At 49.3% G+C, this 18,891-nt stretch overlaps 21 non-coding genes across 21 annotated transcripts; 7 read left to right on the plus strand and 14 right to left on the minus strand.

Moving 5' to 3' along the window:
• Positions 1 to 104: 104 nt before the first annotated feature.
• On the minus strand, positions 105 to 176 carry TRNAE-CUC (transfer RNA glutamic acid (anticodon CUC)). The gene has a single exon. It is a non-coding gene; the product is annotated as a tRNA-Glu (tRNA).
• A 625-nt stretch (positions 177 to 801) lies between these two features.
• Positions 802 to 873, minus strand: TRNAE-UUC (transfer RNA glutamic acid (anticodon UUC)). The gene has a single exon. It is a non-coding gene; the product is annotated as a tRNA-Glu (tRNA).
• Positions 874 to 1,116: 243 nt separating this feature from the next.
• On the plus strand, positions 1,117 to 1,199 carry TRNAL-UAA (transfer RNA leucine (anticodon UAA)). The gene has a single exon. It is a non-coding gene; the product is annotated as a tRNA-Leu (tRNA).
• A 1,101-nt stretch (positions 1,200 to 2,300) lies between these two features.
• TRNAE-CUC (transfer RNA glutamic acid (anticodon CUC)) lies at positions 2,301 to 2,372 on the minus strand. Its single transcript has one exon. It is a non-coding gene; the product is annotated as a tRNA-Glu (tRNA).
• A 625-nt stretch (positions 2,373 to 2,997) lies between these two features.
• On the minus strand, positions 2,998 to 3,069 carry TRNAE-UUC (transfer RNA glutamic acid (anticodon UUC)). The gene has a single exon. It is a non-coding gene; the product is annotated as a tRNA-Glu (tRNA).
• Positions 3,070 to 3,312: 243 nt separating this feature from the next.
• TRNAL-UAA (transfer RNA leucine (anticodon UAA)) lies at positions 3,313 to 3,395 on the plus strand. Its single transcript has one exon. It is a non-coding gene; the product is annotated as a tRNA-Leu (tRNA).
• Positions 3,396 to 4,496: 1,101 nt separating this feature from the next.
• TRNAE-CUC (transfer RNA glutamic acid (anticodon CUC)) lies at positions 4,497 to 4,568 on the minus strand. The gene has a single exon. It is a non-coding gene; the product is annotated as a tRNA-Glu (tRNA).
• Positions 4,569 to 5,193: 625 nt separating this feature from the next.
• TRNAE-UUC (transfer RNA glutamic acid (anticodon UUC)) lies at positions 5,194 to 5,265 on the minus strand. Its single transcript has one exon. It is a non-coding gene; the product is annotated as a tRNA-Glu (tRNA).
• A 243-nt stretch (positions 5,266 to 5,508) lies between these two features.
• TRNAL-UAA (transfer RNA leucine (anticodon UAA)) lies at positions 5,509 to 5,591 on the plus strand. The gene has a single exon. It is a non-coding gene; the product is annotated as a tRNA-Leu (tRNA).
• A 1,101-nt stretch (positions 5,592 to 6,692) lies between these two features.
• Positions 6,693 to 6,764, minus strand: TRNAE-CUC (transfer RNA glutamic acid (anticodon CUC)). Its single transcript has one exon. It is a non-coding gene; the product is annotated as a tRNA-Glu (tRNA).
• A 625-nt stretch (positions 6,765 to 7,389) lies between these two features.
• Positions 7,390 to 7,461, minus strand: TRNAE-UUC (transfer RNA glutamic acid (anticodon UUC)). The gene has a single exon. It is a non-coding gene; the product is annotated as a tRNA-Glu (tRNA).
• A 243-nt stretch (positions 7,462 to 7,704) lies between these two features.
• Positions 7,705 to 7,787, plus strand: TRNAL-UAA (transfer RNA leucine (anticodon UAA)). The gene has a single exon. It is a non-coding gene; the product is annotated as a tRNA-Leu (tRNA).
• Positions 7,788 to 8,888: 1,101 nt separating this feature from the next.
• TRNAE-CUC (transfer RNA glutamic acid (anticodon CUC)) lies at positions 8,889 to 8,960 on the minus strand. The gene has a single exon. It is a non-coding gene; the product is annotated as a tRNA-Glu (tRNA).
• Positions 8,961 to 9,585: 625 nt separating this feature from the next.
• Positions 9,586 to 9,657, minus strand: TRNAE-UUC (transfer RNA glutamic acid (anticodon UUC)). Its single transcript has one exon. It is a non-coding gene; the product is annotated as a tRNA-Glu (tRNA).
• A 243-nt stretch (positions 9,658 to 9,900) lies between these two features.
• TRNAL-UAA (transfer RNA leucine (anticodon UAA)) lies at positions 9,901 to 9,983 on the plus strand. Its single transcript has one exon. It is a non-coding gene; the product is annotated as a tRNA-Leu (tRNA).
• Positions 9,984 to 11,093: 1,110 nt separating this feature from the next.
• TRNAE-CUC (transfer RNA glutamic acid (anticodon CUC)) lies at positions 11,094 to 11,165 on the minus strand. The gene has a single exon. It is a non-coding gene; the product is annotated as a tRNA-Glu (tRNA).
• A 625-nt stretch (positions 11,166 to 11,790) lies between these two features.
• Positions 11,791 to 11,862, minus strand: TRNAE-UUC (transfer RNA glutamic acid (anticodon UUC)). Its single transcript has one exon. It is a non-coding gene; the product is annotated as a tRNA-Glu (tRNA).
• Positions 11,863 to 12,105: 243 nt separating this feature from the next.
• TRNAL-UAA (transfer RNA leucine (anticodon UAA)) lies at positions 12,106 to 12,188 on the plus strand. The gene has a single exon. It is a non-coding gene; the product is annotated as a tRNA-Leu (tRNA).
• A 1,111-nt stretch (positions 12,189 to 13,299) lies between these two features.
• TRNAE-CUC (transfer RNA glutamic acid (anticodon CUC)) lies at positions 13,300 to 13,371 on the minus strand. The gene has a single exon. It is a non-coding gene; the product is annotated as a tRNA-Glu (tRNA).
• A 625-nt stretch (positions 13,372 to 13,996) lies between these two features.
• TRNAE-UUC (transfer RNA glutamic acid (anticodon UUC)) lies at positions 13,997 to 14,068 on the minus strand. The gene has a single exon. It is a non-coding gene; the product is annotated as a tRNA-Glu (tRNA).
• Positions 14,069 to 14,311: 243 nt separating this feature from the next.
• TRNAL-UAA (transfer RNA leucine (anticodon UAA)) lies at positions 14,312 to 14,394 on the plus strand. The gene has a single exon. It is a non-coding gene; the product is annotated as a tRNA-Leu (tRNA).
• The last annotated feature ends 4,497 nt before the right edge of the window (positions 14,395 to 18,891 follow it).

Below are 18,891 nucleotides of genomic sequence, written 5' to 3' on the forward strand. Positions count from 1 at the left end.
TATACTGCGTGATGCTAGGCAAACTGTGAGTCAGAAAGCAACTTCATTTTGAGAAGCCCGCGACCTACGGGAAGGAAAAGTTTTCAAGGGCAGAAGAAGGACTTTTCCCTGACCGGGAATCGAACCCGGGCCGCGGCGGTGAGAGCGCCGAATCCTAACCACTAGACCACCAGGGAGCCTAGTGCCATGCAGCAAAAGTTCATACACTGCTTTCCGAATGACAAAGCTCATGGGGGCTGAAAGCTTATTTTTCTCTACAGCACATATGAATCAGAAATTGAAAAAATCCTCATAATGCCACCCGACTGTCTGTCACTTCCAAGCACAGGCCATCCTCTCCCCCTTGCTACTGAACCGATGAATTCCTGTACAATCGGGATCCACGGGAAAACACAAGAGGGACACCTAGTGGCTGCTGATGGCGCACAGACAGCTGGAACACTTTCTCAACCCTGTCTCGTTATTCAGCTTGCTGGAAGAATACATTGCTCTTAAGCGATTCAAGAGTGCAAGGGAGAAGAGTGCTCCAAAGTAGATGTATGCATCACAGCAGGGGTTTCCAGCAATTTACCTTTCTGGTGAGCTGGTACTGCACTTTACACACACATAGAGCACCAGACTGGGTGGAGGAGTGCGTGCGCATAAAGGTGGCTGAGGGCAATGGGAGCAAAACAACCTGGGGCACAGGGGACCCAGTCCCTTTCCTCCTCTTTCGTTCATGGGTAGGGGTACCTTTTTAAGGACCTTCGTTTAAAAAAAGCTACTGGGACAAAACACTCAAATCTATGCTTTAGAGGTATCTTCCCTGACCGGGAATCGAACCCGGGCCGCGGCGGTGAAAGCGCCGAATCCTAGCCACTAGACCACCAGGGAGGAGATGCTCTTGTGTGCTTGCCTTGCTCACCTCCTTATTGTGACTAAGCTAACTCCAATATAAAAATTGCCCGTAAAGTCCGAGTGGGAGAAAGTTAGGTGTCACACAGTGTGTTTGTCATAAGCATTTACCTTTAGCCTCCTGCAAAAGCCTTTTAACTCCGCAAACAGCTCTTGCTGGACAGCCGGTGCTGCAGCAGCCAGCAGAAAAAGGGAGTTGAGTAAAGCTGGGCCTTGGGTCTCACCAGGGTGGCCGAGTGGTTAAGGCGTTGGACTTAAGATCCAATGGACGTTTGTCCGCATGGGTTCGAGCCCCATTCCTGGTATGGGTTTTCAGCTGCTTTGTAAGAAAGTGCAGATGCTTTTGAAAAGCATTTTCCTGCGCCCTTCCACTGCCCCTCTCCAACAGTCCCCATTCAAGTCTCAGCGGTGGGGTCTGCTGCTATTCTGCTACCAGCATGGATGCTTCCCAAAGCAATGCAGTGCCATCTACGCAGATCCCCTGCTTAGAGAAATACACCTCCTATATCTTTTCCCACTGAAGGGAGCAGGAGGAAGTACTTGCTTCCTGGGGAACATGGGTCTGCCCCTGGAATTTTTTAACCGGGCTCTTGCAGATTTCTCCCCTTTTTTGATTTCACCTACAAGCTCTCCCTTGCCAGAGGAGCAGGATCTGCTGATGCAGGCCCGGCTGGCTCAAACGTGCAAAGGCTTTTCCCCAAACCTCTGGGGGAAAATTGAGGAGAGTTCCCTCCTCTCGCCTTCCGAACGGGCTTCCAAACGGGCAATGCCCTGACGGGTCCCCCACAACCCGTCCTGCCCACAGCCACACCCCTGTATAAGAGGGTGACCCATGTCCCTCACCCTCCATGTTCGAACGGAAGGCACCGTCTGTCCTGAGGGGTGTACCAGACAGGCATCTCTCCAGCCAGGCAGACCCCTGCAGCACCCGTTAAGCTCCAAAGCCTATACATTCCCAAGATGCCACAGGTCAGTATGCAAATCAGACTGCCCTGGCCACACCCTCCCTGTGGCTGGCCTCTGCTTTTTTCCGTACGTGCAGCTCAGTTTTTTCTTACCCAGATCCAGACTTCCATTTTAGCAAAAAGGTGGGTTGCAATGGGTCCAGGATGCCATTTGGAAACAAAGCCTGCAGGCCTGTCAAAGGAGACTTCCTGCCGCACGCCATGTGGTCAGAAGCCTACAAAAGGAATTGCACTTTGGAATACAGGGTCTCACTTGCTCAAGAGCCTTGAACAAGTGACTTTCCTCCCGCTGTGGAAAGCAGCTATAAAGGGACCTTGCGAAAATGATATTTGGAGCTATACTGCGTGATGCTAGGCAAACTGTGAGTCAGAAAGCAACTTCATTTTGAGAAGCCCGCGACCTACGGGAAGGAAAAGTTTTCAAGGGCAGAAGAAGGACTTTTCCCTGACCGGGAATCGAACCCGGGCCGCGGCGGTGAGAGCGCCGAATCCTAACCACTAGACCACCAGGGAGCCCAGTGCCATGCAGCAAAAGTTCATACACTGCTTTCCGAATGACAAAGCTCATGGGGGCTGAAAGCTTATTTTTCACTACAGCACATATGAATCAGAAATTGAAAAAATCCTCATAATGCCACCCGACTGTCTGTCACTTCCAAGCACAGGCCATCCTCTCCCCCTTGCTACTGAACCGATGAATTCCTGTACAATCGGGATCCACGGGAAAACACAAGAGGGACACCTAGTGGCTGCTGATGGCGCACAGACAGCTGGAACACTTTCTCAACCCTGTCTCGTTATTCAGCTTGCTGGAAGAATACATTGCTCTTAAGCGATTCAAGAGTGCAAGGGAGAAGAGTGCTCCAAAGTAGATGTATGCATCACAGCAGGGGTTTCCAGCAATTTACCTTTCTGGTGAGCTGGTACTGCACTTTACACACACATAGAGCACCAGACTGGGTGGAGGAGTGCGTGCGCATAAAGGTGGCTGAGGGCAATGGGAGCAAAACAACCTGGGGCACAGGGGACCCAGTCCCTTTCCTCCTCTTTCGTTCATGGGTAGGGGTACCTTTTTAAGGACCTTCGTTTAAAAAAAGCTACTGGGACAAAACACTCAAATCTATGCTTTAGAGGTATCTTCCCTGACCGGGAATCGAACCCGGGCCGCGGCGGTGAAAGCGCCGAATCCTAGCCACTAGACCACCAGGGAGGAGATGCTCTTGTGTGCTTGCCTTGCTCACCCCCTTATTGTGACTAAGCTAACTCCAATATAAAAATTGCCCGTAAAGTCCGAGTGGGAGAAAGTTAGGTGTCACACAGTGTGTTTGTCATAAGCAATTACCTTCAGCCTCCTGCAAAAGCCTTTTAATTCCGCAAACAGCTCTTGCTGGACAGCCGGTGCTGCAGCAGCCAGCAGAAAAAGGGAGTTGAGTAAAGCTGGGCCTTGGGTCTCACCAGGGTGGCCGAGTGGTTAAGGCGTTGGACTTAAGATCCAATGGACGTTTGTCCGCATGGGTTCGAGCCCAATTCCTGGTATGGGTTTTCAGCTGCTTTGTAAGAAAGTGCAGATGCTTTTGAAAAGCATTTTCCTGCGCCCTTCCACTGCCCCTCTCCAACAGTCCCCATTCAAGTCTCAGCTGTGGGGTCTGCTGCTATTCTGCTACCAGCATGGATGCTTCCCAAAGCAATGCAGTGCCATCTACGCAGATCCCCTGCTTAGAGAAATACACCTCCTATATCTTTTCCCACTGAAGGGAGCAGGAGGAAGTACTTGCTTCCTGGGGAACATGGGTCTGCCCCTGGAATTTTTTAACCCGGCTCTTGCAGATTTCTCCCCTTTTTTGATTTCACCTACAAGCTCTCCCTTGCCAGAGGAGCAGGATCTGCTGATGCAGGCCCGGCTGGCTCAAACGTGCAAAGGCTTTTCCCCAAACCTCTGGGGGAAAATTGAGGAGAGTTCCCTCCTCTCGCCTTCCGAACGGGCTTCCAAACGGGCAATGCCCTGACGGGTCCCCCACAACCCATCCTGCCCACAGCCACACCCCTGTATAAGAGGGTGACCCATGTCCCTCACCCTCCATGTTCGAACGGAAGGCACCGTCTGTCCTGAGGGGTGTACCAGACAGGCATCTCTCCAGCCAGGCAGACCCCTGCAGCACCCGTTAAGCTCCAAAGCCTATACATTCCCAAGATGCCACAGGTCAGTATGCAATTCAGACTGCCCTGGCCACACCCTCCCTGTGGCTGGCCTCTGCTTTTTTCCGTACGTGCAGCTCAGTTTTTTCTTACCCAGATCCAGACTTCCATTTTAGCAAAAAGGTGGGTTGCAATGGGTCCAGGATGCCATTTGGAAACAAAGCCTGCAGGCCTGTCAAAGGAGACTTCCTGCCGCACGCCATGTGGTCAGAAGCCTACAAAAGGAATTGCACTTTGGAATACAGGGTCTCACTTGCTCAAGAGCCTTGCACAAGTGACTTTCCTCCCGCTGTGGAAAGCAGCTATAAAGGGACCTTGCGAAAATGATATTTGGAGCTATACTGCGTGATGCTAGGCAAACTGTGAGTCAGAAAGCAACTTCATTTTGAGAAGCCCGCGACCTACGGGAAGGAAAAGTTTTCAAGGGCAGAAGAAGGACTTTTCCCTGACCGGGAATCGAACCCGGGCCGCGGCGGTGAGAGCGCCGAATCCTAACCACTAGACCACCAGGGAGCCCAGTGCCATGCAGCAAAAGTTCATACACTGCTTTCCGAATGACAAAGCTCATGGGGGCTGAAAGCTTATTTTTCTCTACAGCACATATGAATCAGAAATTGAAAAAATCCTCATAATGCCACCCGACTGTCTGTCACTTCCAAGCACAGGCCATCCTCTCCCCCTTGCTACTGAACCGATGAATTCCTGTACAATCGGGATCCACGGGAAAACACAAGAGGGACACCTAGTGGCTGCTGATGGCGCACAGACAGCTGGAACACTTTCTCAACCCTGTCTCGTTATTCAGCTTGCTGGAAGAATACATTGCTCTTAAGCGATTCAAGAGTGCAAGGGAGAAGAGTGCTCCAAAGTAGATGTATGCATCACAGCAGGGGTTTCCAGCAATTTACCTTTCTGGTGAGCTGGTACTGCACTTTACACACACATAGAGCACCAGACTGGGTGGAGGAGTGCGTGCGCATAAAGGTGGCTGAGGGCAATGGGAGCAAAACAACCTGGGGCACAGGGGACCCAGTCCCTTTCCTCCTCTTTCGTTCATGGGTAGGGGTACCTTTTTAAGGACCTTCGTTTAAAAAAAGCTACTGGGACAAAACACTCAAATCTATGCTTTAGAGGTATCTTCCCTGACCGGGAATCGAACCCGGGCCGCGGCGGTGAAAGCGCCGAATCCTAGCCACTAGACCACCAGGGAGGAGATGCTCTTGTGTGCTTGCCTTGCTCACCTCCTTATTGTGACTAAGCTAACTCCAATATAAAAATTGCCCGTAAAGTCCGAGTGGGAGAAAGTTAGGTGTCACACAGTGTGTTTGTCATAAGCATTTACCTTTAGCCTCCTGCAAAAGCCTTTTAACTCCGCAAACAGCTCTTGCTGGACAGCCGGTGCTGCAGCAGCCAGCAGAAAAAGGGAGTTGAGTAAAGCTGGGCCTTGGGTCTCACCAGGGTGGCCGAGTGGTTAAGGCGTTGGACTTAAGATCCAATGGACGTTTGTCCGCATGGGTTCGAGCCCCATTCCTGGTATGGGTTTTCAGCTGCTTTGTAAGAAAGTGCAGATGCTTTTGAAAAGCATTTTCCTGCGCCCTTCCACTGCCCCTCTCCAACAGTCCCCATTCAAGTCTCAGCGGTGGGGTCTGCTGCTATTCTGCTACCAGCATGGATGCTTCCCAAAGCAATGCAGTGCCATCTACGCAGATCCCCTGCTTAGAGAAATACACCTCCTATATCTTTTCCCACTGAAGGGAGCAGGAGGAAGTACTTGCTTCCTGGGGAACATGGGTCTGCCCCTGGAATTTTTTAACCGGGCTCTTGCAGATTTCTCCCCTTTTTTGATTTCACCTACAAGCTCTCCCTTGCCAGAGGAGCAGGATCTGCTGATGCAGGCCCGGCTGGCTCAAACGTGCAAAGGCTTTTCCCCAAACCTCTGGGGGAAAATTGAGGAGAGTTCCCTCCTCTCGCCTTCCGAACGGGCTTCCAAACGGGCAATGCCCTGACGGGTCCCCCACAACCCGTCCTGCCCACAGCCACACCCCTGTATAAGAGGGTGACCCATGTCCCTCACCCTCCATGTTCGAACGGAAGGCACCGTCTGTCCTGAGGGGTGTACCAGACAGGCATCTCTCCAGCCAGGCAGACCCCTGCAGCACCCGTTAAGCTCCAAAGCCTATACATTCCCAAGATGCCACAGGTCAGTATGCAAATCAGACTGCCCTGGCCACACCCTCCCTGTGGCTGGCCTCTGCTTTTTTCCGTACGTGCAGCTCAGTTTTTTCTTACCCAGATCCAGACTTCCATTTTAGCAAAAAGGTGGGTTGCAATGGGTCCAGGATGCCATTTGGAAACAAAGCCTGCAGGCCTGTCAAAGGAGACTTCCTGCCGCACGCCATGTGGTCAGAAGCCTACAAAAGGAATTGCACTTTGGAATACAGGGTCTCACTTGCTCAAGAGCCTTGAACAAGTGACTTTCCTCCCGCTGTGGAAAGCAGCTATAAAGGGACCTTGCGAAAATGATATTTGGAGCTATACTGCGTGATGCTAGGCAAACTGTGAGTCAGAAAGCAACTTCATTTTGAGAAGCCCGCGACCTACGGGAAGGAAAAGTTTTCAAGGGCAGAAGAAGGACTTTTCCCTGACCGGGAATCGAACCCGGGCCGCGGCGGTGAGAGCGCCGAATCCTAACCACTAGACCACCAGGGAGCCCAGTGCCATGCAGCAAAAGTTCATACACTGCTTTCCGAATGACAAAGCTCATGGGGGCTGAAAGCTTATTTTTCACTACAGCACATATGAATCAGAAATTGAAAAAATCCTCATAATGCCACCCGACTGTCTGTCACTTCCAAGCACAGGCCATCCTCTCCCCCTTGCTACTGAACCGATGAATTCCTGTACAATCGGGATCCACGGGAAAACACAAGAGGGACACCTAGTGGCTGCTGATGGCGCACAGACAGCTGGAACACTTTCTCAACCCTGTCTCGTTATTCAGCTTGCTGGAAGAATACATTGCTCTTAAGCGATTCAAGAGTGCAAGGGAGAAGAGTGCTCCAAAGTAGATGTATGCATCACAGCAGGGGTTTCCAGCAATTTACCTTTCTGGTGAGCTGGTACTGCACTTTACACACACATAGAGCACCAGACTGGGTGGAGGAGTGCGTGCGCATAAAGGTGGCTGAGGGCAATGGGAGCAAAACAACCTGGGGCACAGGGGACCCAGTCCCTTTCCTCCTCTTTCGTTCATGGGTAGGGGTACCTTTTTAAGGACCTTCGTTTAAAAAAAGCTACTGGGACAAAACACTCAAATCTATGCTTTAGAGGTATCTTCCCTGACCGGGAATCGAACCCGGGCCGCGGCGGTGAAAGCGCCGAATCCTAGCCACTAGACCACCAGGGAGGAGATGCTCTTGTGTGCTTGCCTTGCTCACCCCCTTATTGTGACTAAGCTAACTCCAATATAAAAATTGCCCGTAAAGTCCGAGTGGGAGAAAGTTAGGTGTCACACAGTGTGTTTGTCATAAGCATTTACCTTTAGCCTCCTGCAAAAGCCTTTTAACTCCGCAAACAGCTCTTGCTGGACAGCCGTTGCTGCAGCAGCCAGCAGAAAAAGGGAGTTGAGTAAAGCTGGGCCTTGGGTCTCACCAGGGTGGCCGAGTGGTTAAGGCGTTGGACTTAAGATCCAATGGACGTTTGTCCGCATGGGTTCGAGCCCCATTCCTGGTATGGGTTTTCAGCTGCTTTGTAAGAAAGTGCAGATGCTTTTGAAAAGCATTTTCCTGCGCCCTTCCACTGCCCCTCTCCAACAGTCCCCATTCAAGTCTCAGCGGTGGGGTCTGCTGCTATTCTGCTACCAGCATGGATGCTTCCCAAAGCAATGCAGTGCCATCTACGCAGATCCCCTGCTTAGAGAAATACACCTCCTATATCTTTTCCCACTGAAGGGAGCAGGAGGAAGTACTTGCTTCCCGGGGAACATGGGTCTGCCCCTGGAATTTTTTAACCCGGCTCTTGCAGATTTCTCCCCTTTTTTGATTTCACCTACAAGCTCTCCCTTGCCAGAGGAGCAGGATCTGCTGATGCAGGCCCGGCTGGCTCAAACGTGCAAAGGCTTTTCCCCAAACCTCTGGGGGAAAATTGAGGAGAGTTCCCTCCTCTCGCCTTCCGAACGGGCTTCCAAACGGGCAATGCCCTGACGGGTCCCCCACAACCCATCCTGCCCACAGCCACACCCCTGTATAAGAGGGTGACCCATGTCCCTCACCCTCCATGTTCGAACGGAAGGCACCGTCTGTCCTAAGGGGTGTACCAGACAGGCATCTCTCCAGCCAGGCAGACCCCTGCAGCACCCGTTAAGCTCCAAAGCCTATACATTCCCAAGATGCCACAGGTCAGTATGCAAATCAGACTGCCCTGGCCACACCCTCCCTGTGGCTGGCCTCTGCTTTTTTCCGTATGTGCAGCTCAGTTTTTTCTTACCCAGATCCAGACTTCCATTTTAGCAAAAAGGTGGGTTGCAATGGGTCCAGGATGCCATTTGGAAACAAAGCCTGCAGGCCTGTCAAAGGAGACTTCCTGCCGCACGCCATGTGGTCAGAAGCCTACAAAAGGAATTGCACTTTGGAATACAGGGTCTCACTTGCTCAAGAGCCTTGCACAAGTGACTTTCCTCCCGCTGTGGAAAGCAGCTATAAAGGGACCTTGCGAAAATGATATTTGGAGCTATACTGCGTGATGCTAGGCAAACTGTGAGTCAGAAAGCAACTTCATTTTGAGAAGCCCGCGACCTACGGGAAGGAAAAGTTTTCAAGGGCAGAAGAAGGACTTTTCCCTGACCGGGAATCGAACCCGGGCTGCGGCGGTGAGAGCGCCGAATCCTAACCACTAGACCACCAGGGAGCCCAGTGCCATGCAGCAAAAGTTCATACACTGCTTTCCGAATGACAAAGCTCATGGGGGCTGAAAGCTTATTTTTCTCTACAGCACATATGAATCAGAAATTGAAAAAAACCTCATAATGCCACCCGACTGTCTGTCACTTCCAAGCACAGGCCATCCTCTCCCCCTTGCTACTGAACCGATGAATTCCTGTACAATCGGGATCCACGGGAAAACACAAGAGGGACACCTAGTGGCTGCTGATGGCGCACAGACAGCTGGAACACTTTCTCAACCCTGTCTCGTTATTCAGCTTGCTGGAAGAATACATTGCTCTTAAGCGATTCAAGAGTGCAAGGGAGAAGAGTGCTCCAAAGTAGATGTATGCATCACAGCAGGGGTTTCCAGCAATTTACCTTTCTGGTGAGCTGGTACTGCACTTTACACACACATAGAGCACCAGACTGGGTGGAGGAGTGCGTGCGCATAAAGGTGGCTGAGGGCAATGGGAGCAAAACAACCTGGGGCACAGGGGACCCAGTCCCTTTCCTCCTCTTTCGTTCATGGGTAGGGGTACCTTTTTAAGGACCTTCGTTTAAAAAAAGCTACTGGGACAAAACACTCAAATCTATGCTTTAGAGGTATCTTCCCTGACCGGGAATCGAACCCGGGCCGCGGCGGCGAAAGCGCCGAATCCTAGCCACTAGACCACCAGGGAGGAGATGCTCTTGTGTGCTTGCCTTGCTCACCTCCTTATTGTGACTAAGCTAACTCCAATATAAAAATTGCCCGTAAAGTCCGAGTGGGAGAAAGTTAGGTGTCACACAGTGTGTTTGTCATAAGCATTTACCTTTAGCCTCCTGCAAAAGCCTTTTAACTCCGCAAACAGCTCTTGCTGGACAGCCGGTGCTGCAGCAGCCAGCAGAAAAAGGGAGTTGAGTAAAGCTGGGCCTTGGGTCTCACCAGGGTGGCCGAGTGGTTAAGGCGTTGGACTTAAGATCCAATGGACGTTTGTCCGCATGGGTTCGAGCCCCATTCCTGGTATGGGTTTTCAGCTGCTTTGTAAGAAAGTGCAGATGCTTTTGAAAAGCATTTTCCTGCGCCCTTCCACTGCCCCTCTCCAACAGTCCCCATTCAAGTCTCAGCTGTGGGGTCTGCTGCTATTCTGCTACCAGCATGGATGCTTCCCAAAGCAATGCAGTGCCATCTACGCAGATCCCCTGCTTAGAGAAATACACCTCCTATATCTTTTCCCACTGAAGGGAGCAGGAGGAAGTACTTGCTTCCTGGGGAACATGGGTCTGCCCCTGGAATTTTTTAACCCGGCTCTTGCAGATTTCTCCCCTTTTTTGATTTCACCTACAAGCTCTCCCTTGCCAGAGGAGCAGGATCTGCTGATGCAGGCCCGGCTGGCTCAAACGTGCAAAGGCTTTTCCCCAAACCTCTGGGGGAAAATTGAGGAGAGTTCCCTGCCCCCGCCTCCTCTCGCCTTCCGAACGGGCTTCCAAACGGGCAATGCCCTGACGGGTCCCCCACAACCCATCCTGCCCACAGCCACACCCCTGTATAAGAGGGTGACCCATGTCCCTCACCCTCCATGTTCGAACGGAAGGCACCGTCTGTCCTGAGGGGTGTACCAGACAGGCATCTCTCCAGCCAGGCAGACCCCTGCAGCACCCGTTAAGCTCCAAAGCCTATACATTCCCAAGATGCCACAGGTCAGTATGCAAATCAGACAGCCCTGGCCACACCCTCCCTGTGGCTGGCCTCTGCTTTTTTCCGTACGTGCAGCTCAGTTTTTTCTTACCCAGATCCAGACTTCCATTTTAGCAAAAAGGTGGGTTGCAATGGGTCCAGGATGCCATTTGGAAAAAAAACTGCAGGCCTGTCAAAGGAGACTTCCTGCCGCACGCCATGTGGTCAGAAGCCTACAAAAGGAATTGCACTTTGGAATACAGGGTCTCACTTGCTCAAGAGCCTTACACAAGTGACTTTCCTCCCGCTGTGGAAAGCAGCTATAAAGGGACCTTGCGAAAATGATATTTGGAGCTATACTGCGTGATGCTAGGGAAACTGTGAGTCAGAAAGCAACTTCATTTTGTGAAGCCCGCGACCTACGGGAAGGAAATGTTTTGAAGGGAAGAAGAAGGACTATTCCCTGACCGGGAATCGAACCCGGGCCGCGGCGGTGAGAGCGCCGAATCCTAACCACTAGACCACCAGGGAGCCCAGTGCCATGCAGCAAAAGTTCATACACTGCTTTCCGAATGACAAAGCTCATGGGGGCTGAAAGCTTATTTTTCTCTACAGCACATATGAATCAGAAATTGAAAAAATCCTCATAATGCCACCCGACTGTCTGTCACTTCCAAGCACAGGCCATCCTCTCCCCCTTGCTACTGAACCGATGAATTCCTGTACAATCGGGATCCACGGGAAAACACAAGAGGGACACCTAGTGGCTGCTGATGGCGCACAGACAGCTGGAACACTTTCTCAACCCTGTCTCGTTATTCAGCTTGCTGGAAGAATACATTGCTCTTAAGCGATTCAAGAGTGCAAGGGAGAAGAGTGCTCCAAAGTAGATGTATGCATCACAGCAGGGGTTTCCAGCAATTTACCTTTCTGGTGAGCTGGTACTGCACTTTACACACACATAGAGCACCAGACTGGGTGGAGGAGTGCGTGCGCATAAAGGTGGCTGAGGGCAATGGGAGCAAAACAACCTGGGGCACAGGGGACCCAGTCCCTTTCCTCCTCTTTCATTCATGGGTAGGGGTACCTTTTTAAGGACCTTCGTTTAAAAAAAGCTACTGGGACAAAACACTCAAATCTATGCTATAGAGGTATCTTCCCTGACCGGGAATCGAACCCAGGCCGCGGCGGTGAAAGCGCCGAATCCTAGCCACTAGACCACCAGGGAGGAGATGCTCTTGTGTGCTTGCCTTGCTCACCCCCTTATTGTGACTAAGCTAACTCTAATATAAAAATTGCCCGTAAAGTCCGAGTGGGAGAAAGTTAGGTGTCACACAGTGTGTTTGTCATAAGCATTTACCTTTAGCCTCCTGCAAAAGCCTTTTAACTCCGCAAACAGCTCTTGCTGGACAGCCGTTGCTGCAGCAGCCAGCAGAAAAAGGGAGTTGAGTAAAGCTGGGCCTTGGGTCTCACCAGGGTGGCCGAGTGGTTAAGGCGTTGGACTTAAGATCCAATGGACGTTTGTCCGCATGGGTTCGAGCCCCATTCCTGGTATGGGTTTTCAGCTGCTTTGTAAGAAAGTGCAGATGCTTTTGAAAAGCATTTTCCTGCGCCCTTCCACTGCCCCTCTCCAACAGTCCCCATTCAAGTCTCAGCGGTGGGGTCTGCTGCTATTCTGCTACCAGCATGGATGCTTCCCAAAGCAATGCAGTGCCATCTACGCAGATCCCCTGCTTAGAGAAATACACCTCCTATATCTTTTCCCACTGAAGGGAGCAGGAGGAAGTACTTGCTTCCTGGGGAACATGGGTCTGCCCCTGGAATTTTTTAACCCGGCTCTTGCAGATTTCTCCCCTTTTTTGATTTCACCTACAAGCTCTCCCTTGCCAGAGGAGCAGGATCTGCTGATACAGGCCCGGCTGGCTCAAACGTGCAAAGGCTTTTCCCCAAACCTCTGGGGGAAAATTGAGGAGAGTTCCCTGCCCCCGCCTCCTCTCGCCTTCCGAACGGGCTTCCAAACGGGCAATGCCCTGACGGGTCCCCCACAACCCGTCCTGCCCACAGCCACACCCCTGTATAAGAGGGTGACCCATGTCCCTCACCCTCCATGTTCGAACGGAAGGCACCGTCTGTCCTGAGGGGTGTACCAGACAGGCATCTCTCCAGCCAGGCAGACCCCTGCAGCACCCGTTAAGCTCCAAAGCCTATACATTCCCAAGATGCCACAGGTCAGTATGCAAATCAGACTGCCCTGGCCACACCCTCCCTGTGGCTGGCCTCTGCTTTTTTCCGTACGTGCAGCTCAGTTTTTTCTTACCCAGATCCAGACTTCCATTTTAGCAAAAAGGTGGGTTGCAATGGGTCCAGGATGCCATTTGGAAACAAAGCCTGCAGGCCTGTCAAAGGAGACTTCCTGCCGCACGCCATGTGGTCAGAAGCCTACAAAAGGAATTGCACTTTGGAATACAGGGTCTCACTTGCTCAAGAGCCTTGAACAAGTGACTTTCCTCCCGCTGTGGAAAGCAGCTATAAAGGGACCTTGCGAAAATGATATTTGGAGCTATACTGCGTGATGCTAGGCAAACTGTGAGTCAGAAAGCAACTTCATTTTGAGAAGCCCGCGACCTACGGGAAGGAAAAGTTTTCAAGGGCAGAAGAAGGACTTTTCCCTGACCGGGAATCAAACCCGGGCCGCGGCGATGAGAGTGCCGAATCCTAACCACTAGACCACCAGAGAGCCCAGTGCCATGCAGCAAAAGTTCATACACTGCTTTCCGAATGACAAAGCTCATGGGGGCTGAAAGCTTATTTTTCACTACAGCACATATGAATCAGAAATTGAAAAAATCCTCATAATGCCACCCGACTGTCTGTCACTTCCAAGCACAGGCCATCCTCTCCCCCTTGCTACTGAACCGATGAATTCCTGTACAATCGGGATCCACGGGAAAACACAAGAGGGACACCTAGTGGCTGCTGATGGCGCACAGACAGCTGGAACACTTTCTCAACCCTGTCTCGTTATTCAGCTTGCTGGAAGAATACATTGCTCTTAAGCGATTCAAGAGTGCAAGGGAGAAGAGTGCTCCAAAGTAGATGTATGCATCACAGCAGGGGTTTCCAGCAATTTACCTTTCTGGTGAGCTGGTACTGCACTTTACACACACATAGAGCACCAGACTGGGTGGAGGAGTGCGTGCGCATAAAGGTGGCTGAGGGCAATGGGAGCAAAACAACCTGGGGCACAGGGGACCCAGTCCCTTTCCTCCTCTTTCGTTCATGGGTAGGGGTACCTTTTTAAGGACCTTCGTTTAAAAAAAGCTACTGGGACAAAACACTCAAATCTATGCTTTAGAGGTATCTTCCCTGACTGGGAATCGAACCCGGGCCGCGGCGGTGAAAGCGCCGAATCCTAGCCACTAGACCACCAGGGAGGAGATGCTCTTGTGTGCTTGCCTTGCTCACCCCCTTATTGTGACTAAGCTAACTCCAATAAAAAAATTGCCCGTAAAGTCCGAGTGGGAGAAAGTTAGGTGTCACACAGTGTGTTTGTCATAAGCAATTACCTTCAGCCTCCTGCAAAAGCCTTTTAATTCCGCAAACAGCTCTTGCTGGACAGCCGGTACTGCAGCAGCCAGCAGAAAAAGGGAGTTGAGTAAAGCTGGGCCTTGGGTCTCACCAGGGTGGCCGAGTGGTTAAGGCGTTGGACTTAAGATCCAATGGACGTTTGTCCGCATGGGTTCGAGCCCAATTCCTGGTATGGGTTTTCAGCTGCTTTGTAAGAAAGTGCAGATGCTTTTGAAAAGCATTTTCCTGCGCCCTTCCACTGCCCCTCTCCAACAGTCCCCATTCAAGTCTCAGCTGTGGGGTCTGCTGCTATTCTGCTACCAGCATGGATGCTTCCCAAAGCAATGCAGTGCCATCTACGCAGATCCCCTGCTTAGAGAAATACACCTCCTATATCTTTTCCCACTGAAGGGAGCAGGAGGAAGTACTTGCTTCCCGGGGAACATGGGTCTGCCCCTGGAATTTTTTAACCCGGCTCTTGCAGATTTCTCCCCTTTTTTGATTTCACCTACAAGCTCTCCCTTGCCAGAGGAGCAGGATCTGCTGATGCAGGCCCGGCTGGCTCAAACGTGCAAAGGCTTTTCCCCAAACCTCTGGGGGGAAATTGAGGAGAGTTCCCTGCCCCCGCCTCGTCTCGCCTTCCGAACGGGCTTCCAAACGGGCAATGCCCTGACGGGTCCCCCACAACCCATCCTGCCCACAGCCACACCCCTGTATAAGAGGGTGACCCATGTCCCTCACCCTCCATGTTCGAACGGAAGGCACCGTCTGTCCTGAGGGGTGTACCAGACAGGCATCTCTCCAGCCAGGCAGACCCCTGCAGCACCCGTTAAGCTCCAAAGCCTATACATTCCCAAGATGCCACAGGTCAGTATGCAAATCAGACTGCCCTGGCCACACCCTCCCTGTGGCTGGCCTCTGCTTTTTTCCGTACGTGCAGCTCAGTTTTTTCTTACCCAGATCCAGACTTCCATTTTAGCAAAAAGGTGGGTTGCAATGGGTCCAGGATGCCATTTGGAAACAAAGCCTGCAGGCCTGTCAAAGGAGACTTCCTGCCGCACGCCATGTGGTCAGAAGCCTACAAAAGGAATTGCACTTTGGAATACAGGGTCTCACTTGCTCAAGAGCCTTGTGTTATATCCTGTTATTATTAAGTGCCTATATTATTTATGCTTGTACCTCTTTAACTGCATGAGCCATGCTGTGTTTCCTTTTAACTCTGCATTCTTAACAGAGCTTTGCTCATACAGCATTCTCCACTGTTAGTCAGTTGTAACCTGTGTCCTGCTGTGTCAGGACTGGATGCTGTGCTGCTCAATAAATCATCTTAACTACAACTGCTTCCTTGGATCTTTACAAAATTGGCGACGAGGACAACCTTACTCCAGCCATCTACAGCACAGGAGCGGAGTTTGAACCCATTTTTGGATATATTTACTTATTTTTACAAAATTCTACTGATCTGCCTGCTTTGAAAATACCCAAGACATCCTGCACTACCTACTGGCTTCTACCAACGTCTCTACCAACGTTTCCCTGCAATTTGGATGTTTTTGTGGCATTTATTTTCCTTTTCTGACCTTTAAATGTCTTTTGGCATCTTTCAAGCTGGTACTTTATAGCGCGATCGCTTCACGAGCGTTTCTGCTGCCTTGACAACGCGACTTCTTCACGAGTGTTCCTGCTGCCTTGACAACATTCACTCGTCATTGCCTCATTCCTTGACAACGCTTTGGTTGCCAGCGCACACGTCATCGCCTTGGTTAATTAGCGATGACGCTTTGAACATCGTCGGAGTCATTTCAGTTTTCTACGCGCTCCTTAGCAACCAGCTACAATTGGGCCGTAACTTCCAGCAACGCCTCCGCGTCATCACCCTGCGTTACCAGCCACGCTATCATTGGTCTGGATCTGCTAACAACGTCTTCGCGTCATCACGCACGCATTGTTTGGACGTCTACACGCACGCTACATCACGTGCCTCCATTTTGTTTCTTGGTTGCCTAGCAACTTCACACGGCGATCAACTTTCACGAAGGAACCTTTTCCAGTCATCGTTTTGCTTCGTTTCTTTTTGATTTTATCTAGTTTTTAGCCCTTTTTACTAGCGCTTCTCTTAATTACAGTTCACACTGTTTATTTACCTCGCCAAGCGCTCCACAACCATTATTAAAACCACAGCTTCGCCTCTTCTCCACTGACAAGCCACTGACCACGCTGACTTCAATTGGCATAAGTACTGTTACATTTTACCTTTTACCTTTTCTGCATATTTACATTTTGTTTTTTTTTATATTTTATCATTTTATTCGTTTGTTCAATTTATTATTCTATTTTACTATTAACAACATGCAGTTTGATCCTCCTGCAAAATTTTTACAAGTCAAGGGCGATCCACCGTTGCCTTGGTCAAGGTGGAAAGAGGAGTTTTTCAATTATATGAAAGCTATTGATGGAGAGCGTATGGGTTCAGAAAGAAAAAAAAGTATTTTGTTACATTGTTTAGGCTCTGAGGGTCAGGAAATCTTTAGGACCTTGCCTCCTTTTGCTGCGCCTAGTGGTAGTGGTGACTCTGTGAATGTTTACACTGAAGCTCTAGGTAGGTTGGAAAAACGCTTTAAGCCTACCGCTAACATTGCGTTGAATCGTTTTAAATTTTATACTAGAGCACAAAAACAAGAGGAATCCTTTGATGATTTTCTTACTTCTCTAAGAGCATTAACCTTACATTGCAATTTTGGTGCCATGGCAGATGAAATGATTCGCGATCAGATCGTTGTCCATGTCAAAAACAAAAAAATTCAAGATAAGCTTTGGTGTATAGGTGATCCTAATCTGGAAGAAACTATAGCTATTGCTAAGTCTACAGAAATGTCAGAGAAATGGATGAATATTGTTGTGAAACAAACATCTAATTCTCACTCTGTTAAATCCAACACTGAAGAAGAAGTGTGTATTGTTAAATCCAAAGTTGATGAAAAAAATGTTGTTCCTTTCCAATCTAAATTTAAAAATACTGTGGGTATTGGTAATAGAAGATTTGATTCTAATAGTTCATCACTTTTATGCTACAGATGTGGGAGTAAATCACATATAGCCTCTTTTCAGGGCTGTCCTGCCATAAACAGAACTTGTAATATTTGTAACAAGGTAGGACATTTCAGCAACGTATGTAGAGAAAGGAGGTACAATTCTCAACCTCGTTCTGGACGATCTGTCACTCCCTCTTCCTCAAAGGTATCTTCTGTTGGGGTGGTTGAAGTACAACATGAAGTTGAACGTGGCTATGTTGTCTCTATTCTTGGATCAACCACTAAGAAATCTCCCAAATGTACTTTTCATGTCTCAGGTATTGCTATTGAACTTATGGTAGATTCAGGATCTCCATGGACAATTATTACCAAAGAATATTTTAACGAAAAGTTAACAAGTGTTTGCAATATTTCTGATTTACAACCTTCAGACATTTTAGCTGAAAGTTTCAATGAAAATACTATCGATATTGAAGGTTTCTTTGATGTTCTTTTATGTTTCAGAGGTAGATCAGCTCAAATCAAGCTTTATATAGCTATCAAAGGAGTCAATGTTCTGGGTTGGCATGATCAATGGGAACTTGGCATCACGTTGAATCCACGTGCCAAGGATCCCATCTCTCTTTGTAGTGAACAAGATATGATCAACTCTGTTTCTGATGTTAATGGAAAGGATGATGTAATTATTTCATGGTCTGAAAAGTTCAATAAAGTTTTCTGTGACCGTTTAGGAAGATTGGAAAATTTTGCACACAAAATTGTTCTCAAGGAGGGTGCTGTCCCAGTCAAACAAAAGCTTAGGGGAGTTCCTTTAAATGTTAGGGATGAGCTAAAAGAAATGTTGGATGACCTACTCAAGGACAGTATTATAGAGCCCATTGAATCTTCAGAGTGGGTTTCGCCCATCGTTTTGGTGCGCAAACCTGACCAGAAATTGAGGGTCTGCATTGATTTGAGGGCTTTAAACTCTAATATTGTTATAGACTGTCATCCACTCCCCAATATTAATGAGCTGGTTTCCTTGTTTGATGGTGCGCAGATCTTTTCCACCTTGGACCTTAGATCTGCGTATCATCAAATTGAGCTTACTGAAGATTCCAAGAAATATACAGCCTTCATTACCCCTATGGGACTATTTCAATATAGAAGGATGCCGTTTGGATTAGCATCCGCTGCCTCCGTTTTCCAACGTATTATGTTTCAAATTTTTAGGGATCTTGATAAATTCGTAAAATGCTTTCAGGATGACATCTTAATTTTCTCAAAAAATGAGGCCGAACATAGTTCACATTTGAGTATTGTATGCAAAAGATTAGAAAAATCTGGCCTTACCCTCAAAGCACACAAGTGCAAACTTTTTAGGAAGTCGGTGGAATACTTAGGTCACACCTTGTCGGGGGAAGGTCTTGTTCCTAAAAAATCTAATGTTGAGGCCATCCTCTGTGCTCCAGCCCCAAAGAATAAGGAACAACTTCTCTCTTTCTCCGGGATGTGTGAATACTATAGTAAATTTGTTGTGAACTTTGCCACCAAGATGGAACCTTTAAGAAAACTGTTAAGACAGTGCAACGATTTTGTATGGGAAACTGAACAGGAAAAAGCTTTTACAGATATCAAACATGATATTGTTAATTCCCCGACTTTGAAACCATTTAGAA

Source organism: Lissotriton helveticus, chromosome 4_1 (assembly GCF_964261635.1).
Source record: "Lissotriton helveticus chromosome 4_1, aLisHel1.1, whole genome shotgun sequence".
Taxonomy (NCBI): domain Eukaryota; kingdom Metazoa; phylum Chordata; class Amphibia; order Caudata; family Salamandridae; genus Lissotriton; species Lissotriton helveticus.